Source organism: Anolis carolinensis, chromosome 5 (genome assembly GCF_035594765.1).
Source record: "Anolis carolinensis isolate JA03-04 chromosome 5, rAnoCar3.1.pri, whole genome shotgun sequence".
In the NCBI taxonomy this organism is placed as follows: domain Eukaryota; kingdom Metazoa; phylum Chordata; class Lepidosauria; order Squamata; family Dactyloidae; genus Anolis; species Anolis carolinensis.
This window is the reverse complement of record NC_085845.1, coordinates 146,045,943-146,065,965: the sequence shown is the minus strand read 5'-3', so window position 1 is coordinate 146,065,965 and position 20,023 is coordinate 146,045,943. Positions and strand designations below refer to the sequence as shown.

Below are 20,023 nucleotides of genomic sequence, written 5' to 3'. Positions count from 1 at the left end.
AAGTGAGGCTTGCAAGCTGCCCCCACAGTGTTCCTGGCGATCGTCCTCCTCCTCTTCCTTGGCAGGCTCGCCATAGAGGAAGAGGAGGAGGAAGCTTTTGTCACCGCTGCTCCTTTGCTGCCCGCCTGTCTTCTCTCACTCGCTGGCTCACTCACCAGGCCAGGTCCCAGCAGCAACGGCAGAACCAGGACCCAGCCCAGTGAGTGACTGAGCAAGCGAGGGTGGGCGAATGAGGGAGGGCGACAAAGGCCCTCCTTACCTCCCTCACTCACTCACCAGGCCAGGTCCCAGCAGTGACGGCAGAACCAGGACCTAGCCCGGTGAGTGAGTGAGCGAGTGCAGGTGAGCGAGGGAGGGCAGCAAAGGCTCTCCCTCCCTAGCTCACCCACTCACTCACCAGGCCGGGTCCCAGCAGTGGTGGCAGAACCAGGACCCAGCCTGGTGAGTGAGCAAGCGAGCAAGGGAAAACAGCAAAGGTGGTCACTGCTTCCGCCTTTGCCGCCAGGACAAGTGGGGTAAAGAACTGGGGTACGAATGAGGCAGGAAGGGGAGGCCAGGCTCCTGGTTCTGCCACTGCTGCCGCCTTTGTCACCCGCCCTCCCTCGCTCACACAGAACCAGGACCCAGCCTACCCGAAAGGGCAGGTGAGTGAACGAGCGAGGGAGGGTGGCCCCGGGCATCAGATAATAAGGTATGTTGGATGAGCGGAAGTCGGATAAGCTGGACTCTACTGTATTATAAATCATGTAAAGAGAGCAGTATTACATTGGAAAAGAAGGGTTTAGAGAGGGTAGGAATTGTATGGCCTTATGGATGTCCTTGAACTGCAACAGAAACATAGAATCAGAGAATTGGAAGAGACCACATTGGAAGAGACCACATCAAGTATGCAGGAAAAGCATAATCAAAGTACCCCTGACAGATGGCCATCCAGCCTCTGTTTAAAAGCCTCCAAAGAAGGAGCTTCCACCACACTCTAAAGCAGAGAGTTCCACTGTTGAACAGCTCTTATGGTCAGGAAGTGTTTCCTAATGTTCAGGTAGAATCACCTTTCCTGAAATTTGAACCCGTTGCTCCAAGTCCTAGTCTCCAGGACCACAGAAAATTGTCTGCTACCTCTTCTTTATGACATCCTTTCAAATATTTAAACATAGCTATCATGTTTCCTCTCAACCTTCTCTTCTGCTGGCTTTTTAAAGCACTCCTCACAGGGCAAGATCTCCAGATCTTTGATCATTTTTGTTGCCCTCCTTTGAACACATTTCCAATTCTTTTCTTGAATTGTGGTGCTCAGAATTGGACACAGTATTCCTGGTGAGGCCTGACCAAAACACTTCTAGCATCCCTAGCCCATATAGCTAATGGTAAGGAATGCCTTTCATTTTATTTCAACAAGATCCGCAGGGCCATTCAGATGAAAAGTCCCATCAGCATTTTAACAACTTCTTCCCTACCATCAACCATCAGCTTGGAAGAATTAATAAAACAAACTCACTTTTTTCTCTGCACCACTTTTTATCAAAACACCAGCTGATTGCTACATATATTACATGTCTCCAGAATATACTACCAAATCTATTGTTAGAATCAAGCCTTTCAGTACTATCATATCTGCTCAGACATGTAAGACAAGAATTTCACCAATTTGTATATTTTAAATTCTGTGCTAATGCTTTGAGTCCCCTTTGGGGAGATAAAGCAGGATATAAATAAATATAATAATAATAATATCCCCCTAAAGAAGTGAGACACCTACTGACAATACAAGATTAATGCCCAGGAATAATTTACTACAAGACAGACCAAAATCATAAAATGACCTAATATTCCTAATGGCCACCTATAGACCATAGTTTAGACAATTCAAACACACAATCAACCTATTGACCTACAAACAGTCTCTAAATCATAAACAGTTACAGTAGAGTTTCGCTTATCCAAGGTTCTGTATTATCCAGCCAGTTTACCTTTTAGTAGTCAATGTTTTTGTAGTCAACTTTTCAATAAATTGCGAAATTTTGGTGCTAAATTCATAAATACAGTAATTATTACATAACGTTATCGTGTACTGTACAACTTTTTCTATCCATTTGTTGTAAAGCATGATGTTTTGGTGCTTAATTTGTAAAATCATAACATAATTTGATGTTTAATAGTCTTTTCCTTAATCCCTCCTTATTATCCAACATTTTCGCTTATCCCATGTTCTGCCGGCCCGTTTATGTTGGATAAGTGAGACTCTACTGTACTTACAACAGAATACATAGTATGGATGGTAATACAGGAACAAGTCCCTGCCACAAACCCAGAGGACAACTCTGTCCTCACATCTGATCCGCAAACAATATTACAGAAGCCAGTAACATCACTCACAACAGGTATACATTACTTGTTTTTCTTCCAATGTGATTGATGACAACACTGCCTATGCAAGATCAATGGACACAAATCTGACATTAGAAATAGCAATACCACAAAACCAATTGAAGAACATTTGTACCTTCTTGGAAGCACAGTAAGATATTTACAGGTTGTGACCTTTGCAAAAAGACTAAAAAAGAGAAAAAACTGATGAATTGAATTATATTCACAAATCCCAATTCATTAACAAAGATATGCACAAGGACAATGGCTTCATGGCATGATACATAGATTAATACAAGAGTCCTTGCAATTCCACATATAAGAGAATTTTGAACTTTTAAAAACTGACTTTTGGTAAGATTTGCTGCTTTCAGACATTAACACTAACATCAACACCATTCATTGCTGTGGTGCAATGGATTAAACCCTTGTACTGGCTGAACTGCTGACCTGAAAGTTGGGTTGATGATCTTAAGATGGGGTGAGCTCCCATCTGTCAGCTCTTGCTTGCTGGGACATGAGAGAAGCCCCCCAGCTAACACATTCCAGTGTCCCCTGAGCAATGTCTCTGTAGATGGCCCATTCTCTCACACCAGAAATGACTTACAACATGTTCTCAAGTCACTTCTGACACGATTAAAAAAACACTCTGAAGATCTTTAAAAAAAACCCTGTAGCACCTTGCACAGACCTTTGAAAATGTATGACATGCATCATGTTTAGCTTCTTTTTAGATCCTTTTACATTCTTTCACACTCCCACTATGCTATAGGTATGCTTAAAAGCCTGAGGCTTTGCTATCACTGCATCTGAAGAAGTGGGGCTATATACACAAATGCACATGCTAAAATAAAAACCAATTAAAGTACTGCAATGTTCCTTTTCCTTTTCTCTCTTTTCCTACATTCCTTCTTGTATCCTTTTTCCTAGATCTCAGGAACCTCACATTCAGGCTATTATTAGCAGAGGTCAGAAAAGTTACCTTTTTGGATCACAGTCCGCAGAATCCCCCAGCCATAAATGCATATTTAGCTCCTCATTAAAATTTTTGAGTTCTCCCTGTAATCTTTTTGGGTGAGGCACAAACTATATCTAGAGACTTGGAATAGAAGCAAAGATAAGTTCATTTCCACTTTCCTACTTCTGCAATCAGAACATGAATGGGATGCCCAGTAGGTGGACTTCCATGACCTAGATCTTTCATTAGCCAAACAGTCTGAATGGCAGTTACAACATCAATAATATTCCTCTGACATTAAACTTTCTGTGCATTTATACAAAGCTTTCAAAAGAAGTTGATACTTATTTTGAACATAGAAACATTTCTCCTAAAAAGCCCTCTCTACATATTATTTATCCTGTTCCTGAAAAACAATGCAACCGCTCAGAAACTACAAGATTATAAACCCACAGGCTGGTTTACATAAAGACCAGTCAAGCAGCTCTACTCTGATTCTGAATCTGCCAACAATCCAAGCTAAATGTGTGCTGCAATTTCAACACATGCCTGATCTTTACAGCTTTCAGCTTTATTTAAAGGCTGGTGCAATATCCAAGGGAAAATGAGGAATCTGAGGTGAAGCTCTGGCAATCTGCAAACAATTTTCACTGTACAGAACAGAGACATGGTGATTCTGTACATACAGCCACTCACGTCTGAACATAAGAAACAATTTAAGTTTGTTTTTTTGTTGATTGAATATCTTACATTTCTCACAAAAGGCTCACAAAATGTATAAAATCAAAAGGTAAAAAAAATCAAGCATACTTCACAAAATTATTTAAAATTATTTAAACCTCTGTCAAAATGTGACAACAACAATAAAAATGCAATACACAACAACCCCTTAACCTATGATTTCACCTACCTGTAAAATAATATGTCCTCCCTAGGCATTCTCTTGTCCTCCAGGTGATTCAATGATATGCTTCTCTCAGAAGATACCATAAAATCATGTTGGAGGACCTCTCTAGGAATTTTCTAGGTCATCCAGGGCAACTCTATGGCAACTTCTGATAGAAATTATTTATTCCAATAGGGTTTGCTATTATCCACAGTTTGCTATTTCACCAGTAGGTTCTGGAATGTATTCCATGTAGATGTGAAGGACATATTGTACACCTCAAATGCACTACACTTCTGCAGCAGCTAGTTAACAGCGAAGAGTCTGGGTGAACAAATAATTCTTTGTCAGCCATCAGAAAGAGACCAAAGAAGGGTCCAAACCAGCCTCCCATACGAGGGATTAATTTGGGTCCTGAATCCACATTAAGCTAAATGGGAGACTTTTGTCCAATCCTTAATTTTTAAAATATTATTTTAATTATGTTGCTTTTTAAAATCCCACTCACAAAATGTTCTGCTCCTTCACCACTGCCTGAGAAGGAGTGACAAAGGGTCGCTGTAAGGAAAATGAAGACTCTGTATGCCATCTTCAGCAAATTGGCAGAAAAATGAAATACATATTTAACTAAGAATGAAACAACCAAGGAATATTTCCTTTGGGGGGCATTTTTAATGTCATGCAAAATGTTTTATTTGCTGATAACTTTCCATGTGTAAATAACATAATTTCAGGACTAACACAGAGAACTTTCCCAATTGGTTATTCTTAAACTAAGTATTAGATAGCATGAGGAATCTTTGACCCTCTAGATCATTGATTCCCTAGCTTTGGTTCTCCAGATGTTTTTGGCTTCAGCTCCCAGAAGCCCCGACAGCTTGAACAACAGTCTGAAATTATGGGAGCAAAAGTTCAAAACATGTGGAAAACAAATTTCAGGAAAGACTGCCTAGATCAAGGATGTCAAACTCATTTTCATTGAGGAACACATCAGCCTTATATTTCCCTTCAAGGTGCCTTGAATCTGTGGACAGAGAATCCAATTATTATATTTTACATAGTGGTCGGTATTTGTAGTTTTTACCCAGGTGTTATTGAATAACAACTCTCACCAAATTTGATTAACCACCATGGGGATAATGGGAATTGCAACCCAATGGCACTTGTGGCTCTGAGGTTGGGGAAAGGTTGAAGGACACTTTAAAGTCTGGCATCATATCCACAGGTCTGTATCTATAGCAAATCCACACTATCCTGACTAAACAGAACAAACTTCAGCCTTTCAGATGTTACTGTATCACAATTCCCTTCAACTATAGTCATGATGTCTAACAATGAGGAATACAAGAGTCCAGTATCTGGAGGGCCCCGTAAAATGAAATGGCAAGCTGGATTCGGTCCACAAGCCTTGAGTTTGATACATGTGGCCTCAATGTTTTGGACTACAGTAGTTCTCAACCTGTGGGTCCCCAGGTGTTTTGGCCTACAACTCCCAGAAATCCAAGCCAGTTTACCAGCTGTTAGGATTTCTGGGAATTGAAAGCATAAACATCTGGGGACCCACAGGTTGAGAACCACTGGACTACAGCTTCCACATTCCCTTATCCTTGACCACTTTGGCTAAATCATTTCCTGGAAGCTGCCGTCTAAAATATCTGCAGAGACAATCATTCCTCATCCTAGCAACAGGCGTGCCTATAACATTCCAGACTGAGTAAAAGAAGTACCATTAACCCCCACTATTTTCCCTCTTTGCATCTCTTCCCCTCCAGTTTTTATTAAAATGGCAAAAATAAATAAATAAAAAGGAGCTTCTGGAAGCTGTTTCTTCAATTTATTTTTAGAATAGTATTTGCAGAATCCATGGCACACAGTGCCAAGTTTCATTTTTTAAACCAACTTTCGATACTTGGCTACAGGCCACAGCTGGAAAGTGATGATTCACATGCAGCAGCTGCTTTTCAATTCAGGTATTTATGACTGTGCCAGCATTTAAAGCATTTGGTCACAGGCATCCTGCTAAAGGCATGAGCACATTTTAGAGATTACGTCCCCAAAGACCCAAATATCTCATGCTACTTCATTGGAAACATGAAAGACTTGTTGACTATGTTGTGTTCAAGCATTAAGCCTGAACAAGAAACTCATGAAGTGATGAGACATACATACATACCTTCCAGTTGTCTCAGTTTGGCAGACAATTCTAATTAATCCTCTGTCGTCTCACTTTTTCCGTTTGTCTTTTTCTTCTTTCCCCCTTTGCCCTCAGCCTACTTCAATTGCTGCAAAATGAATTGTATGTGCAAAAGTAGCCTGTGCCCATTTAACTCAACAGGAGGGAGATAGTCTTGCCCTTCTTGATAGGTTCAAGCAGATGCAAACTGCTGCAACTTCTCCTATCTCACCTATTTTGCAGTCTTAACCATATGCAACTTGGTTGCAGGTATGTCATGGATTTTATCTATGAAATTTTGAAAAGTATGGGCATAGGGCCATGTAGCCCCTCAACATGCCATCTGCTCCACTTCCCAGCTTCCTATATTGAGCAGAAAGATTAGCTGAATGCTGACAGAAAGCTCTCTGCAATCATAAAACCTGCTTAAATGCACTTCTCCACTGCAAGAAAACAGAATCTGCCTAGGTGCCCTCTTCAGACATTCCTATCTAGTGCAAAAAAAGATTAGATATGAAAACGGGCAAAACAGCATTGGACAATGGAATTAGATGAGGAGCAATTTAAACCCAGGGGTTTAGATCCATTCATAAGATGGAAACATACTTTGGAAACTACATTAAAATATGTAGCAACCTTGCAAATTGGCAAAACATTTTGCCCTTGGTGTTCATGGGTAACATCAGGTCACTTGTCAAACTATGATGACCCAATGATATTCATAGGGTTTTCTCAGGCAAGAAATACTCAGATGTGATTTTGCCAGTTCGTTTCTTTAAAATATAGCCTACAGCCTTTGGTATTCATTGACTGTCTCCCATCCAAATATTAACCAAATCTGACCCTGGATTCACCTGGGCACCACAATTCCGGGCACCACAATTGAAGAGGAACATTGACAAGTTAGAACAAGGAGGGCGATGAAACTGATCAAAGGTCTGAAGACCATGCCCTATGAGGAGCATTTTAAAGAGCTGGGGAGAAGTGCATTTAAGCAGGTTTTATGATTGCAGAGAGCTTTCTGTCAGCATTCAGCTAATCTTTCTACAGAAGAGAAGGTTGAGAGAAGATATGATAGCCATGTTGAAATATTTGAAAAGATGTCATAAGGAAGAGGGAAAAGGCTTATTTTCTGCTGCCCCAGAGACTAGGACCCGGGGCAATGGGTTCACATTATAAGAAAAGAGATTCCACTTGAACATTAGAAAGAACTTGATGGTAAGAGTTGTTTGGCAGTGGAATATTCTGTCTCAGAGTGCAGTGGAAACTCCTTTCTTTGAGGCTTTTAAACAGAGGCTGGATGTCCATCTGTCTGGGGTGCCTTGATTGTGCTTTTCCTGCATGGCAGGGGGTTGGACTAGATGGCCCATGTGGTCTCTTCCAACTCTGATTCCATGATTCAGTGATCCTAACCCTGCTTTAGCTTCCAAGATTGGATGGAATTTAGTGCCTTCAGAGTATTTAGGCCATCTATTTTGCTCCAAGAAGTTCTTAAATCAGAGCGAGTGGCTTTCTTAACAATGACAAAGAATCATTAAGAGTTCTCTCTCTTAGCTATCTCTTGCATTGTATTTGGAAACCAGGTCATGCCCATCTATTCATGAAAGAGATAAAAATGCAAAGTGAGCATTCAGCTATTGAAAATAAACTCACCAAAATCACAATCTTGTAATACATCCAAGAGAGCAAGCATTTATATTCATACATTTGCTTCCTCTGCTGCTGTCTTCCTGTCTATAGAAGACTGGTGTAAGGTGAACTCAATGGGCATGTGCAGCCATTTAGATATTCCTGGTTTGCCTCTCCCACCATCCTTAGTCAGCATAGCCAATGGGGAGGGAGGATGGGAGCCGAAATGGAAGAATTACAAATAATCAATTAAAAGTGCCTCTGAATGTTCAAAGTTCCATATAATAAAAAGTGGTGTCTAGCTATTGTAGAGATATCCTTCTCAGATAGTTGTCTTCTCTTATCGAACATATTTGAAATCATTATGAAACCCTCTTTCAAGATTACAGATAAAAAGCAAAGCAAGGGCTCCTCCAGGCAACACACACACCTCTGAGCCAGGAGATCACTCCCCCACTTCCCAATATTTGGGAAAGCAAAGCACTTTTCACACAGTCAAATATGGGTCCTAGGGTGAACACTGATGTAGATTTCTTGCAACTTTAATGGTTGAGCAGCATATGGACTTACAACAGGTTTTGCTTATTGCCTAGTAGCATAAAAAGCAACCACTTCTAAAATTCCCTCTTCTATTAAATCATTAAAGATACAAGATCCTTTTCCAGTTTTCAGCCCAGCACCCCTATCATAAAGGCATGCAAGGTAAAGCAATGATGGCAGTTTTCCCAATCTTCTTTTTGCAAACTGCTTTTTGTTTTTATTTTGTTTGTTTTTTTAAAAAAACTGACATTGCTGCGAACCCACCGAGACATATACTTTACACCTCCCAATGCTCCTCAAAATAGCAAATGATGTTATTGGGAAAGTAGATTATACCCAAAGTGATATTAAATCTTGGGCAAAATGACATCTGGTGCCCCCTTTTTTGTTATTGTGTGCTTTGAAGTCATTTCTGAATTATGGTGACCCTGAGTCACATAAGGTTGCCAATGTATTTCTCAGCAGCACCTTGTGGACACTAAGGATCTTCCATTTAAGTTTCTCATAATGCTCAAGAGTGCAATTGTGAGAAATTAAAATGGAAATTCATGGACCCCAGTGCCCAAGTGAAGGGCCTGAGGCATTTGCCTTAGAATATACTAGGTGCTAATGTTATTATACCAGGTAGGAGGTGGTGCCATGCTGGCTGGGAGATTTAGAGATCTGTCCTCAGCAAAGTATTCTTTCCCAACCCTGTCAATTAATGAAATTTCATAGGAATCTGGGGCAAGGCAAGGGTGTAGATCAGTGGTTCTCAACCTGTGGGTCCCCAGGTGTTTTGTCCTACAACTCCCAGAAATGCCAGCCAGTTTGTCAGCTGTTATGATTTCTGGGAGTTGAATGCCAAAACATTTGGGGACCCACAGGTTGAGAACCACTGGTGTAGATGAACTGTAATTTTCCCTGAATTTGGTCCCCAAATTTCTAGCATTGCAAAAAATGCAACATTGAAAATTATTCATATTAAAAACTTTTATATTGCCTGTATTTGCTTTACCTTGGGGACTTTGCTGCCCTATTTCTTTGGATGCCAACTGTATTTTTAAATGTTCAACTGAAGTATTAAGTTACTACAGTGCTAAGTAATTCGTGAAAGAAAATTTCATTGGAGATGACAGAATTTTTACTGAAAGGGAATGATTACATTCTCTCCCCACAGCTACTTCTTGCTCTAATACCCATAACTATTGTATTCACAACAGATTTATTTTGATTCATCAGAAGCGTATTTACATATAAGCCACCATGTACAGATTATACTGAGAGCTTCTCCCACACTACCTCCAATACTTATCACTGTAATGCTCATATTGCAGAACTGACAGCAGCTAGTTTGAAATAAATGGCCCCAGATAATAATAATAATAATAATAATAATAATAATAATAATAATAATAATAATAATAATTTTATTCTTATATCCCGCCCCATCTCCCCGGAGGGACTCGGGGCGGCTTACATGGGGCCATGCCCAGACAAGACAGCACAAATCAGATAAAACATTAAACTGAGCAGTAAAACTTCAACATGATTAAAAACAGTCATAAAAGTCAATATAGACAATAATATTAAAATCCCGATTTGGGTCAAAAGATCCAGGCCAAGGTGCAAAGCAATATCAAGTTATCAGGGAGGGATAATTACAGATACATTGCCTGCCTTCATAGAAATGTCATTTGACCCAATACATGTATAAATGTTTAGGCTAATCACCCAAAACTGAAAGAAAACTACTTGGTGGTAAGAATACAAGATGGAGACCTTCATAAGAAAAATTAAGAGCAGGGCAATGTAGATTTGCAAACTAAAAAAAAATAACCTTGCTTCTGAATCAAACTGTATAATGTTCCAATTTAATGGAAACATGTGTACCACTCATCCTTTCATGCCCCAAAGTAATGTACAGAAGATGATTCGTTATTCTTGGATACTAGATCAAAGCTTTGAATGTATTCTAGAGTTATACTCTGCCTTTTAATGAGGTCAAGTTTAAAGTGGTTTGTGCATTTTATTGGGCTCTCCAACTATGGTGAATGAACAGGAATCCTTGAGTGAGAAACTGTTCCCTCCAGATGTTTTTGAGTTGCAGCACACACTTTCAACAAGCTGACTGGGGCCAAAGCAATGACAGTAACTCATTCAGATTCAAAGGATGAATGATATAGATCCCCTTTCCCCTAACCCCATTCCAGCTGAGAATCACTGGACTTCAACCCAAATGGAGGGAGATCAGGAAAAATTACGGTAGGTCATACATGCCATGGAAGAAAGCCCTCTGACAGTGAAAATTGGTCCTTCCTGGGATATTGTATTTCAGCTTCTATCTTTGACCATATTCATAGAGGCTGATAGCCTCCATGACAGTGGTATGATGTCTACTTGTCCGTGGTGCTGAATCCCATTCCCAAAATAAGTCCAGTGCTTTCAATTAGCTTCTTTACAGTTTGAATGAAGATCCAGAGCACACCAGTGACATGGAACTGGTTGACATTCCCTACTTCATTGACATGGAAATAACAAAGTTCCAATATTGAGGTATGCAGGCAGTAGAGACTGCAGTAGCCAGATCAATATTCATGTTTCAACATCCTCATTCCAATTGTGCCGAGTTCTAATTTGCTTCCAAAATGGAATCATTGTGTGTCCCATCTGCCCCAATACAAAGAGAAGCACCTTCTGGATTATGGAACCCTTTCCCAAGAGAAATCAGACTGTTGTCATCCCTACTGTGCTTCTGGCACATCACCATAACTGCATTGTTTCATACACTCTTAGCTTTGGGGACTATTTTAACTATGCTTTTTAAAAAACTTAAAGTGTTCCAATCTATTTTTAAATGATACTTTTCTTTATTATATATTGTCTTAGGAGTCCTAGCAAGTTGAGAAATGACAATCAAGAACTTTTAAGAACTAAAATAAATGTCAATGGTGGAGGTGCTGCTGATGGAGACTAGCTGTTGAAGATCCTATGTCCTTCCTGAAATTTGTTCAGGCTTCTAACATGATAAAGGGCATGAAAACAGTACTAAGCCTTGCTTCACTTCCTCCCATAGGTTCTGTGTCCAGGATTCCAGCCAAGGAGCAATGGCATCCTCCCTGGTCAGACTGCCTCTAACTCTTAAACATTGCCTAATACCATCCATATCTCAGGCTCAGGAATCCAGCTCAGGCACTTGAACACCCTTCTTCATACTCAGAACAATGGGCAGGGATATCCCTACCTGCCCTGAGTCCCTTTGGGTGAGAAGGGCAGGATATAAATATTGGAAATAAATAAATAAAAATACATTTTCCCATCTGTGACCCTCCCTCATCCTCTTCTCCTGAACTGAACCCAAACAGCTGTGCGGTGAGAGCTTCTCCATGCTATCCTTTTGGAATATGCTTGAACTTAACAAGGCCAGTTTGCGATATGCAGGTTCAGGCCAGAAGTCATTAAATAAATGCATCTCAACATTTCTACCTTTTGCTCCAAGAAACCTGTTCCATAACAAAAAGGAAGGTGCAGCCAACTATTTTTTTAGCATTGCTGTGCACTTAATCTGAATAGAGTTGCCTGCTGGCAGTGTGGAGTACATAAAATGGATGTTAGATGCACCAGAAGTAGCAAGAGCTCTCAAGACCTGAACCCTGGGAGAGGAATTGCACTGAAAAGTGTATATGTACTTATTTTCCTCACTAGATGGTATTCTTTATTTTATTCTGTTCATAGAATCATAGAATTGGAAAAGACCTCGTGGGCCATCTAGTCCAACCCCCTGCCAAGAAGCAGGAAAATTACATTCTAAGCACCCCTGACAGATGGCCATCCAGCCTCTGCTTAAAAGCCTCCAAAGAAGGAGCCTCCACCACACTCTGGGGCAGAGTTCCACTTCCAAACAGCTCTCACAGTTAGGAAGTTCTCCCTAATGTTCAGATGGAATCTCCTTTCCTGGAATTTGAAGCCATTGTTCCGCATCCTAGCTTCCAGGGCAGAAGAAAACAAGCTTTCTCCCTCCTCCCTATGACTTCCCCTCACATATTTATACATGGCCATTATGTCTCCTCTCAACCTTCTCTTCTGCAGACTAAACATGCTCAGCTCTTTAAGCCGCTCCTCATATGGCTTGTTCTCCAGACCCTTGATCATTTTAGTTGCCCTCCTCTGGACACTTTACAACCTGTCAACATCTCCCTTCAATTGTGGTGCCCAGAACTGGACACAGTATTCCAGGTGAAATTAATAGGAAACAGTCCCAAACTGAATCAGATCTTTGGCTCATCTAAGGATCCTGACTTGACTCATCCCCAAGTGAAGAATGCCATAACACATACACACACAAGAAAAAGAGAGAGAGAGAGAGAGAGAGAGAGAGAGAGAGAGAGAGAAATCTCACTGTTGGTCTGAGGGAAACTATATACATTTTAATTACTTGCTTTCATACATTTCTGTAAAATGCAGAAGATTTAAAAAAAATCACCTTGCTGCATGGACTATCTCTTCCCCTTCATCAAAACCGAGCAATTTGTTTAACCTGGGATAAGGGACAAGGCAGTGATAGGATAAAAACCCCAGAATCAACAAGGGAAGAAACTAATTCACTTCCACCAGGAAGACCCATGGGTATAGGAGTCAGCGCGCAGAGAATGAGAATATTACTTCTTAAAGGCAGTATGAATAAAGTGGTTGTAGACCTTAAATTCCCACCTGCAAGTTGTTCCATATTGGACAACCAATTTGATCAACACTGTATCATAATTGTCAGTGGCAATTCCATCTTAACTCCTCTCAAAGTGAAATCAGTACACAACCTCTGGCTTGTTCCCAAAAATGCCAGATGACACTGCAAGCGACACCAGGACACTCAAGAGACAGCAGGTTGCAGTAGCTCATATGCAAATGCTTCTGGATGTCATTTTCAGAGTCTTTACCTTCCTGGAGACTGCAATAAACAACTGCATTTGAATGGCAAAGTAGAATATTTCCAGCTGTTCCATCACTTGCTCGTATCGGTTTCATCACAGACTGATTGAGTCTTTATTTCAAATTGACTCTCATAATTCTAAATGGCTTGTGGCATTCTTGGTATTGTAAGCTGAAAAGTTCCTTTTCAAAGTGCTATTGAAATGTTGCCCTACAATTCTCCCTTTTATAGGATTCTAATCCTTCCTTTCTTGGCTGTATAGTCTGCCTGGTATCTTGAAACAGAAGACTTAAGAGTATCCTTTCTCAAAAATTGCATTACAAAATACACTCATATGTATGCTTGAGTAACATTTCTCCCTCTCAACATATCCCAAATTATTATGTGCCTGGTACACCCACCAGTGGGCATGTTGACAAGGCTGAGAATCCTGAATCCTGGTTTTATTCATTTTTCTAAAATATCCATATTAAAATGCATCTTGTAACCAAGAAATCTGAATGGGGATTAATTTCTAAAAGCATATAACTCCACATATAAAGGTTATTCACAACAAGACAACTGGAGTAGCTCACTAAAGAGAATGAAATGCACTAACATTTCCTTCATCTGCCATTGACTCCTTTGCCTGCTGCAGTTTTTGCCTTCCCTCACAGTAAACAGCAAGGGAAAGCAGACAAAAACGTGTTGGCTCCAAGCAGCCTATTTCTCTCTTGCCTCATTTACTTGACAGCAACTGCTCCAACAACCTTCTTTCTCCTTCTGCAACTGCCTATGCCAGCCTAGTTATGCCAGTGTAGTGAATTAGAGTGTAACAAATATGTCCCAGAAAACCCGGTGTTCGCTAAAATAGATGTCATTGTGCGGCCCCTTCCCCCATCATACAACTCCCTACTTTAGAAAACCTGCCTTACCTGCATAAGTGTATTTGCACATTCAACAGTTGCACCTATTTGTACAAAACAATTATTCCACGTACTGTGGAAGACTTGCTTTGTCTCAGTGTGGCCAACTGTACTGTTTCATAAACAGAGCGAGAAAGGCTGGATAGTGGTCCCACCCATTTCCACATAATTGTGGGTTCCGCATAAAAACTTTTAACAAAGACTGTTTATTTTTTAACATCAAGGGATGATGTTCAGCACATAGCTGCCCAAATGATTCAGTGCTTTTTGCTAATATACTGGCTATGTTCTGGCATCGCAGGGATTACACTGGCCAACATATGTTTGGTGACTCAAATGTTAGACCTGTTTCTGGGTATATCTGACCTGCCAATTTATTTATTGATTTATTTACTATATTTATACCCTGCCCTTCTCACTTCAAAAGACTCAGAGCAGCTTACAAATCAGCAATAATTAAATGCCGTATAAACAAACATGTAAAAACAATAAGCATATAATAAGCATGAAAGTTAAAAAAAATCTATGCATTAAAAACAAATTATTAAAACCACACAAATCCAAAGTCATAGTCCAGGAGCCGTTCCTATTGTGACTGCACTTCTTTCAAATCCACTTAATGCACTGAATTACTCTGCAAAATCCTGGTCCCATAGCCAAGTTTTTAATTTCTGTCTAAAGGTCAGGAAGGAAGGAACTGATCTAATGTCGCTGGAGAGGGAGTCCCACAACCAAAGGGCCACCACTGAGAAGGCCCTGTCTCTTGTCCACACCAGTCGCACTTGCGAATGGGGTGGGACCAAAAGTAGGGCCTTTCCAGAAGATCTTAATTTCTGACAGGTAAACTGGGCCAGAACCATTTAGGGCTTTATAAGCTAAAGCCAGCACTATGAATTGTGCTCGGTAGCAGACTGGCAGCCAGTGGAGTTGTGCTTCTTGTACACTGCTCCGGTAATTAATCTGGCTGCTGCTCGTTGGACCATTTGAAGCTTCCGAACAGTCTTTAAAAGTAACCCCACGTAGAACGTGTTGTAGTAGTCAATTAGAGATGTAAAAAGAGCATGGACTACCATGGCCAAGTCTGGATTCCCAAGGTACAGGTGCATCTGGCACACAAGTTTTAATTATGCAAAAGCTCCCCTGGCCACTGCTGAGACCTCGAGTTCCAAGCTCAGTGATGAATCCAGGAGAACTCCCAAGCTGCAAACCTGTGTCTTCAGGGAGCACCCAGTGGAGTAGTGGGTTAAAGCCTTGTAACTTGAAGGTTGGGTTGTTGACCTGAAACCTGCCAGGTTCGAATCTCACCCGGGGAGAGCGCGGATGAGCTCCCTCTATCAGCTCCAGCTCCATGCGGGGACATGAGAGAAGCCTCCCACAAGGATGGTAAAAACATCAAAACATCCGGCCGTCCCCTGGGCAACGTCCTTGCAGACGGCCAATTCTCTCACACCAGAAGCGACTCAGGTTGCTCCTGACATGAAAAAAAAGGGAGAGTGTAACCCCATCCAGCATTGGCTGTAATACAATTCCAAAAATTGCAACAGTTTTTCCCTATAAGCTCTACTTTTTGAGATACAGAGCACATGCAATCTACCAGTTGCCATCTGCTCACCCATAGAAAACCATAACTAAGAAACTAGAGCTGAGGCACTCTATCCTATGCAATTTTCTAAATTGGTGCCCCAAATAACCCCAAGGAATAGGCCTGAAATGAAGACATCACAACATTTTTTGGTTATGTTAAGACATGGTTACCTTCTAAAATGCTACCCAATTATGGAATATTACCAGAGAGGAAGAGAAAGAGAATTGTTTGGGGAGGTGGCTCTTATATAGGTTGAGCATCCTTATCCAGCATTCCAAAATTCAAAATACAGTAGAGTCTCACTTATCCAACATAAATGGGCTGGCAGAACATTGGATTAGCGAATATGTTGGATAATAAGGAGGGATTAAGGAAAAGCCTATTAAACATCAAATTAGGTTATGATTTTACAAATTAAGCACCAAAACATCATGTTATACAACAAATTTGACAGAAAAAGTAGTTCAATACGCAGTAATGCTATGTAGTAATTACTGTATTTACGAATTTAGCACCAAAATATCACGATGTATTGAAAACATTGACTACAATGTAATCCAGAACGTTGGATAAGTGAGTGTTGGATAAGTGAGACTCTACTGTACTCAAAAATCCATGGGTGGGTGAGATAGTGACGCCTAATGGTTCAGTGTACAGAAACTTTGTTTCATGCAGTAAAGTATTGCATAAAATTACCTTCAGTTCATGTGTATACAGTCAATGCATTCTGGGTTTAGACTTGGGTCCCATTTCTATTTACATATATGCAAATAGAAGTACTGCAAAATGTGAAAAATTCAAATACCAAAACACTTCTGATCCCAAGCTTTTCAGATAAAGGATACTTAACCTGTACGTGAAAGAAAAGGATGTGATAGCAAATTAGTCAGCCAAGGTGAAGAAAAGTCTTGTTTAAGCATTTCTTCACCTTTGTTGACATTTTTTCTAATCTTGCTTCCTGGGGATAAGGTAGCACTTCAGCAAAAATGCTGCAATGTTGCAGCAGCTTCTTCTGAAATTCTGGCACAAAAGTACTATCTTGAACCAGAGGAAGCATTCACTGCAATGGTAAAAACTAGAAAACATACACTTTCAAAAAGTAACGGATGGAAAAGAAAAATGAACCTCTGCTAAGGAATCTACATATTATGTAAAATCTGATCATCAAATTCCTGTTTACCTCAGAGATGAAACAGAAATGAAATTTTTACTCTTTATTTGTACAGAAATATTACTGTTACCATTTGATAGGTAACATAAGCAAAATAAATAGTTCTGCCTCACTTACAGGCTAACTGCATGGTAAAGAGAAGAAATGAACCTTGGAAAAGTTACTTCTTTGGACTCTAACTTCCTGAGCTGCCCAACCAGTGCAGCCACTGCCAATGCTGGCTCTAATGCTCTGGGAGTTATAGTTCAAAAAAGTAACCTTTTCAAACTTTGGGAAGAATGCAAAATTGAGGCTTTATTTGGTCTATTGATAACAAAGACTGGCTTTGACAAAACCAAAATTGATTCAAATCCATCATTTTCACAGAGCTTGCAGAGTGACCTTAGGCTAGTCATAACATTTCAACCAAAATTAATGTTTGGGAGAATGAAACTACTGTAAAAAGTTGAAGACTTTTGGGGGGGGAAACGTTATTAAACTGAGCAGGATGGAGAAATAAAAATATTATCTCCAGAAAAAAGGGTGTTTATGAGTATTTCTTTCAAGTAAAATATGAAGACATAAATCTAAGGCTTAAGGGGGTAATAATATCCTCAAGGTCACAGATATTAGTTTTTTCTTAGAACATGCTCAAACAGCAGTTTTCCTATTTGTGGGAAGTGAAGTGAACCCAATTACAGTACAAAGGAAGGTCCAATACAACTCTATTAGTTTCAAACAAATCACACGCTCTCAACCTCAGAGAGTAAAGGGGAAATCGCCTCTGAACAAATCTTGCCCGTCTGAAATTACTTGAAGGCACACAGCAGCATCAACAGCAATCTATAAAATAAACACAGAATGGGCTTCCAGCACTACTACTCTGGTAGATTCCTATTCCAACATCATACGGCCCACAGTGACATAGCATTTCCAGTATAGACCTCTTTGTGATCTTTCAGTCTCAGTGCCAGTCATCTATTGTTTTCATAACAGAGAGAGAAAACTCCAGACCTTGTCTAAAATTGCTTGGGCCCATCTAGATCTAATTCACATACACATGCATTCAGTAGTACAATTTTATTGGCAATCATATTACTTATTGGTATATTTACATATGTAGGTATAATTAGTGAAAGGCTAGACTCAAGACATTAGTGGTCTGAAAATCATTCCTAATACCAGAGGGCTTGAAATCTCATTTCTTGTTTTTGTGAACTTATGGTAAATTATGGAGCTTTCTTTGTAAGATTTATTCAGAGGGTTTCCATTGTTGTCCTCCAAGGTTGAGAGAGTGTGACTTCCCCAAGGACATAGAGTGGCTAAGTGGGGATTCAAACACTCATCTCCTATAACTCAAGTCCAGTGGTTCTCAACCCGTGGGTCCCCAGATGTTGGTCTTCAACTTCCAAAAATCTTAACAGCTGGTAAACTGGCTGGGATTTCTGGGAGTTGTAGGCCAAAACACTTGGGAACCCACAGGTTGAGAACCACTGCTCTAGTCCAACACCCAAGCTGGCAGATGGTCAGGGACCCATAAAATGTTGTTCAAACCAATGAGACCAAGAATCAGCATGTCTGTGGAGTTGTGAATCTACCGCTTTCTGGATTATGCCTTGAATTTGAAAGGAGCTGACACATGCAGACTGAGCAGGAGTTTTTTCAAGCTCTGGTACAGAACACCTTCCCCCAACAGATAACAGGATAAATAAAGCTTGATTCACAAGTCTGGTGTAGAAGATTTGATTTCAGCATTGCCTACTCAGAGGTTATAAACACACCCAGTGTACTCAGCTATCCCTGGACTCTCATATGTCACTTTCAAAATCGAAAAAGGACAAGGCAATAAAGTGTTTGGGGAGGATTAACATAGCCTGGATGCACGTCTGCCAGTGCTTGTTCAGAGAAAATTATGTAAATTTTCAGCTCAACAAGCAGACATGAGTACAGGGGATATTTGGGGGATAAGATATTCCTATCAGAATTTGTGATCTTTATTTATGTTGCAGAATAGAACAATACTGGTTAAGTAATCTCTCTTAATACGGAACATTTACGATAAAATGATTCATCAATGTTATAATGAACAGAATTTTACAATATATTGACACATTTTAGTAAGCGAAAAGTCAACCGATTCTACATTCTACTGAATAAATTGATCATAAGCACACTGTTTTTGGTTTACTGCTAATAATCAGACATTATTAGCCAGTATGATGTGATGATTTGTACATTGGACTCTGGAGATGATGAGGGTTCAAATCCCTGCTCAGCTATGAAACTCATGGGTTGACTTCAGGCAAGTCATACTCTGTCACCCTCAGAGGAAGGCAATGCTGAACAAATCTTGCCAAGAAACCATGTGATGGGGTCGACTTAGGTCAGAAACAACCTGAAGCACACAACAACAGCATCTAGTAGAAGCCTAAATTGGTAGTAAAACCTAGTACAAGACAAAGCACAATTACCAATCTCAATTAGATTAAAAAAAACTCTGCTGATGAATGTAAGTCAATATTTGTGCAAATTCCACTCATTGGGTCTACTCTTGCTATGACCAGCCAATATAGTTTACTTTTAAAAAAAAATCTCATCCTAATTCCAAGAGCAGAAGCACCGACAGTCCTTTTCTCTGATTTAATCCTCACAAAAACTTTGTCAGGCTGAAGGAATAAGTGAGCACAAAATCAGGCAACAAGCCTCCTAGCTATGTCGTGATTTGGAAGAGGATTTTTTCCAGTCTGCTTCCCACCATCAAGAGTGGTGACAGAGGCAAAGATATACCTATGTTTTGTTAGGGATATGTTCCCACATCCATGCTTGTTTATCTGCCATGCTGAACAGAAAGCCAAGACAGATGAATTAGGCAGAGTGAGGTGGCTGTCTCAGGATCTCATTTGGGGCATCGTGAAAAGACAACAGAT

At 40.2% G+C, this 20,023-nt stretch overlaps 1 protein-coding gene across 4 annotated transcripts in view; it reads right to left on the bottom strand.

Moving 5' to 3' along the window:
• Positions 1 to 20,023, bottom strand: part of tmem117 (transmembrane protein 117) — a 370,721-nt gene that overhangs the window by 322,035 nt on the left and 28,663 nt on the right. The gene's annotated exons all lie outside the window — the stretch shown is intronic.